Genomic DNA, 5,723 nt, shown 5'->3' with positions numbered 1-5,723 from the left:
GTAATGTATGGAAACGTTCTACGTGTGCTAGCTGTAATGTGTGTTCTCCCTCTATCTAGCAAGTATAGTAATGTACTGTAATGTTCTAGCTGTAGTGTACGTGCTCTCTATCTAGCAAGTATAGTAATGTACTATAATGTTCTAGCAAGTATTGACTCATGAATGAACTGACTCATTGTATGGTATCGCGTTCTAGTAATAGTTCTAGTATCTTCCTAAACTACCCGTGTGGTAATTTACTAATAATCTAACTGGTACGTATGGACATGGATGTATACCCTTGCTACCCAAGGGCATGGGATGAACTGGAAGGGCCTTTATGACTATATATGTACATATGTTATATAACTAATATTTAAACGACCATCGGACGAGTACCCGATATCCCACCAGACCACATCTCAAGCGCAAAAAGGAAATAGGGTGGATAGCCTTCCTAAGTCTTTTAAACATTTCTTATATAACTATACATATAGAGGCATGCAATTTATAATATAAAAGCATAAATAAGTTGTGTAAAACCTTTGAACATAATTATTATCTTAAGAAAAGATCGACTTGATGTCAATCTATAAAATGGTTTTGAAGGCATGGGTTTGATAAAACGGTTTAGTATAAAGAAACATTTGTTTGAAACACAATTGTAAATACGTTTAAAAAGTAATATACAGAGTAAAATGTACAGAGAAATAAGGAGTTTTAAACACATAAAGTGTTTATGAAAGACATTTGAATGCTGCTTATTAATCACATGTGATTGATATAATAATTAGCATAATTCTACTTGTATACCCCCCATAAAACATTTAAAAACAGTTTAAAACATTGATTAAGGGGTATGAACTCACCTGTAGTAAGTGGATCGGAAGGAAGTGTCGGATAAGTGCTTGGTGTCAAGTGAAGACTTAGACACGCACAAAGATCCTAATAACATATAAGGATATATGTATATACACAATTAGTCTTTAAAAAACTAATAAACAAAGTTAAGACACTCTAGGACATGTTAAACACTTCATACAAGTGTTATAAGTCTCAAGGGTTGCATCTAAGTGCTGTAGGAAAAGGCTAGTGTGTTTAGGGTTCAAGGGTAACTCCCTTGGAGTTTACGGTCTTCATGGCCATTACCCAAGGAGTTTATGGCAGTAAACTCAAGGGTTTACAGTCATAAACTCTATACTTTATGACTATTTGATATTTTAAAGGCTACTAAGCTATTCCAAGCATTCCTACTTCATGAATTAGCCTTAGGAAGTGTTGTGTGGCATCAAAACACTCCTAAACGGAGTTTACCGTCTAAGGACCATTTCTCATGAGTTTACTACCTTAAACTCATGAGTTTACTACCTTAAACTCCTAAGTTTATGGTATTTGGGGTTTTCAACTCCTTAGCTCAATCATGGCACTAGTCTAGGTTAGATTTAGCCATAAGGAACAACCATGGGACTTTTAATGGACATTTATACACTTTTTGGGGTGTTCACGGTTTTGGGACATCCCTGGACCGTAAACACATAAAAGTGGGGGTTTTGGTGCTTTCTCAAGGCTTAAACACTATAAGGAAGGGCTTAAATATGTCAAGGATGGTTTAAACATCAAACTAGGGCTTAGATAAGGACTTAGGCACACTTTGGTGCCCTTTATGGTGTTTACGGCCCAAGAACATTCTTGGACCGTGAACACCTCCAGTATTGTGTTTTTGACATATTTTCTTGATGTTTAAATGTAGTACTAGCTCAATAATGCTCAAGGATGGAAGTACTTACTATAAGAAGGCTTGATTTGAGCTAAAAGGCCAAGAACACTTAGTGTGTGTTCTTGGTGTTCTTGGTGTTTTGGAAAAACTAGTCAAAACACTAAAATGGATGGATTAAAGGATGTAAAATCACTAAATTAGGTGATATACTAACTTGAAAGGCTAGAAACACTTACTAGTTTGAAGATTTGGAAAAAAAACTTGGATGATACTTGAGAGAGTTTTTGGAGTTTACTCTTTTTGACTTTTGGGGAGTAAACACAAATGACTAGTTTTTGGGGAGTAAACTCATACATAGGTATGAGTTCACGATTTTTGGGTGATTTTTCAACCCAAACATAAAAGTTTGGTCGGGTGTTTCTAATACGCGAAGTGTTTGCGGTTTTCAAAAATCAAAACTCGAGACAACACTTTCTTTCACCCGTTCGCTTAAAAATAATATTAAAATAATCAAACGAATTTTATATTTCTTAAAAATAAGAAATAATTACATTGACTTATGCTACGAAGTGGTTGACTTTTAGGGTTTGACCAAATGAAAATATCGGGTCGTCACAAAAGCTTAATGAGAAAATCAGAGTTCTGATATCCAAAAAGCAACCACTTTGGCTCTGATACCAATTGTTGAGAGAAAAACTTGGAGACCCACTTGAACAAACATTAGAATAAGTAAGTTGCAGAATAGTTAATCTCTAAGGATCTAAAAGCTCAACAATAATAAAGTTAGATACTTAGATAGTTAGATAGTTAGTTGCAGAAAGTAAAGAAAGATAAATGACAAAAGTTATATCAAGAATACACTTAAAATGATTCATAACAAGGAATGCAATCACTCCAAGTTAATAAGCGAGTCAAGTTTAGTGATTAAGTCTAGAAGACTTGCTCCGAAGAGAGGTTATGTTCCAGTAGCAATTTGAGTGTGATGAAGATAAGAAAGATAACTGATGACGATAAGAAAGATGATTGAATGAGAAAGCTTGTGTATTGAGAAGTTAAGAGTTTTCACACCCAGATATATCACAAGTACATAATACATAAGAAAGAGTCTCTATTTATAGAGTTTAGAAAAGAACAACTCTATGAGCAGCCGTGCAAGGCATGCTGGAAAGTAGAGTGAATTACATAGTAAAAGAAATAACTAAGACTGTGGATAGGAAAGACTTTAATACTCCGGATGCTGATATGGTTGCTGATGGAGAATGGTTGCGGTCACAGTTGTAGAGATTGACTCCGGTGCTGAATGGGCTGCTGGTACTGAACCATTGCGGTAGATAAGTTCAAGAGGGTCACTTTTATGTTTCAACAAAGATTACTACACGGGAAGTCAGAATCCTTGCTCGATACTGATGTTTACCAAACTCACAATGTGAGACCCATATTTCACGTCATGAGCCATATCTTTTTCAAATCTATATAAACTCCTTTGGATTAACGATGGAGGGAGCTTTTGGGGGGAGTGGCAGTCTGAGATATTCGATCTAGAGGTCATAGATGTGCACAAAACATATCTTTGAAGGAGAATTTGATCAAAGATTAAGGAATTGAAGAACAAATGATCACATCGGTTTGATTTACTTTAGTCATGTCGATTTCTTTTGAACTTGTGTTTTTGTTTTCAGTCATGAGTAGCTAAACTCATTTGCTTTTGTTTAGCTAGATGAAACCTTGAATCTATGGCTTAGTTTATTAGTTTATGGACTTTATAAGTTGGTTTTGTATATGTGTTTGATTATCATTAACTAACATGTTAAACTTTGTGACTATGCTGGTTAAATTCAAGTAAAGTGTAGATTAGTGACCGTTAAATTACAAATTACATGAACTTGATTACGTAGTGATTTAGTAACCATTAAATTGCTAGAGCTATGATTGACCACATCTTAGATAATTAATAAAAGTAACAAATTTAACTATGTTAGAGAACATGATTGTGACCATTATTGTGTTTGCTTAGATAAATCTTACATAGCCCATCTATAATTAATAACTAATTCTATGTTTGCTTATGTATGACCATACATGGTAGTTCATGAATTGGTGAAACTACTAGTAAATTTGGACTTGAATTTCTAATTACATAATAATTGGTAACCAATTTTGATAATCCAATACTAGTAACTAACCATCGAGAAGAGATGGATTCGACCTAAATGAAAGTGTTTTTATTATATTGATTAAATCCGTTAGTTAAGAGCTTAAGTTTTTCTGAACTTGAAAAATCAGATAAAACCCCTTTAAACTATTGCTTGCTTTTTAGATTATTCTTTAGTACTTAGGTTAGTAAATTAAATATGTTCCTTGAGTTTGATACCTGACTATTTGTGCTATATTATTTGTGAGTAGGTCCACTGCCTTAGTCGTAATAGTTAGTTAGATAGTTTGTAAAACTAGTAGGTATAATAATTACCAACATCATGTTTTTGGCGCCGTTGTTGGAGAATGACTATTTTAGTTTTTAATTTAATTTCTTTAGGTTAATCGATCATTTTTGTAGGCTAAACCTGCAAAAAGTTATTTTTTAGCATTTTTTTTGAAATACTGAACTCACGACGTGAGCTCTTAAAGCTCACGATGTGAGCTCTGATATTTCACATTTTATTTCGTTTATGCTTTCTGTTTCGTTTATCTGCTATAGCACGACGTTGCATTATTACCACGTCGTGGTAATCGTTCAGTATGAATTTTTAATTAGTTTGTGTTCGTTTTGATGTTTTTATTTTTGTTTTTGTTTAGTAGTTTATGACCCGCGGATCAAACACACCATTGACACCGCCACTTGAAGATCTACAGTCAATTTTTCACAAAAAGAAGGACAAGAACGTAGGAGGACCAAGCAATATTTCGAAAAACAAGAGCATATTCAAAAGCTGTGAGAGAACTCCTAACAAAAAGGAAGCTGGTTACAAGCATGAAAGAGAAACATAAAAAAAGTAGTGAACCCAAAAGTGAGCCAAAAAGCATCATGATGGACATTGTTGACATGGCGATGGAGATATACAAGAAACAAATATGAGAGGACACCGGTTAAGGACTTGTGCAACCCGCAATTCCCATTACTGCTACCTTTGAGCTTAAGGGACATTTCCTAACCGAGCTAAAGGATATTCCATTTCCCAGAAAAGACCATGAAGATGCATACAAGCACCTTGATGAAGTCAATGATATAGCCCATTATTTCCACATTCCTAATGTACCTCGAGAGACTATCTTGTTAAGAATGTTACCAGTTACTTTTAAATGAGCAAGAAAATATTGGTTGAACGACGCTTTCAGTATGTTCAATCACCACTTGGGCACATATGTGTAAAGAATTCCTCCAAGAATTTTTCTCACCATCAAAAGTTTCTAACATCAAGACGGTTATAGCTAACTTTGAGCAACAAGTAGGGGAGTCTTTATATGAGGTTTGGGAGTGATACAAAGGGTTAATAAGAAATTGTCCACAAAATGATCTAAACGAGCAACAAGAAGTCTCGATCTTCTATAATAGAGTGAACGTCACGACAAGGCAACTCCTTGATTATCAAGGACCTTTAACAAAGAAAAATACCACTGAATTTAAAGAGTTAATCGAAGAGTTTTCAAAGCATTCACGGGAATATCACAACCCTCGTAATGATGGAGCTAAGGGGATCGAGAATGGTGCTTCGGAAGATAAGGCAGCGGTATTGGCAATGTTAAGTAGCATGGATATAAGCATGACTAAGATGGACCAATCCATACACGCGATAAGTGTGGGTTGTGAAAACTGCAATGGTTTACATTTGACAAAAGATTGCCATCTAGACGAAAACGGGAATAGGAAGAGTCAAGTTTACTACTCAAGTGGAGACCTCTATTATGAACATTGGAGGAAGCTGAAGAAGGAAAGGTGGGCTTATGATGAGTATAAAATGCATAAAGAAGAGAAATGCAGGCAAACATGTCGGGGCTTTTATGTGACAACCCTATTTTTCCCAAAAAGCAT

General features: G+C 34.9%; 1 non-coding gene across 1 annotated transcript; it reads right to left on the bottom strand.

The window, feature by feature from the left end:
• Nucleotides 1-5,103: 5,103 nt before the first annotated feature.
• LOC111877395 (small nucleolar RNA R71) lies at nt 5,104-5,210 on the bottom strand. The gene has a single exon (XR_002845392.1). It is a non-coding gene; the product is annotated as a small nucleolar RNA R71 (small nucleolar RNA).
• Between the last annotated feature and the right edge of the window lie 513 nt (nt 5,211-5,723).

Source organism: Lactuca sativa, chromosome 1 (genome assembly GCF_002870075.4).
Source record: "Lactuca sativa cultivar Salinas chromosome 1, Lsat_Salinas_v11, whole genome shotgun sequence".
Lineage (NCBI taxonomy): Eukaryota > Viridiplantae > Streptophyta > Magnoliopsida > Asterales > Asteraceae > Lactuca > Lactuca sativa.
The sequence above is the reverse complement of the archived record's forward strand: the minus strand, read 5'-3'. Positions and strand labels throughout refer to the sequence as shown.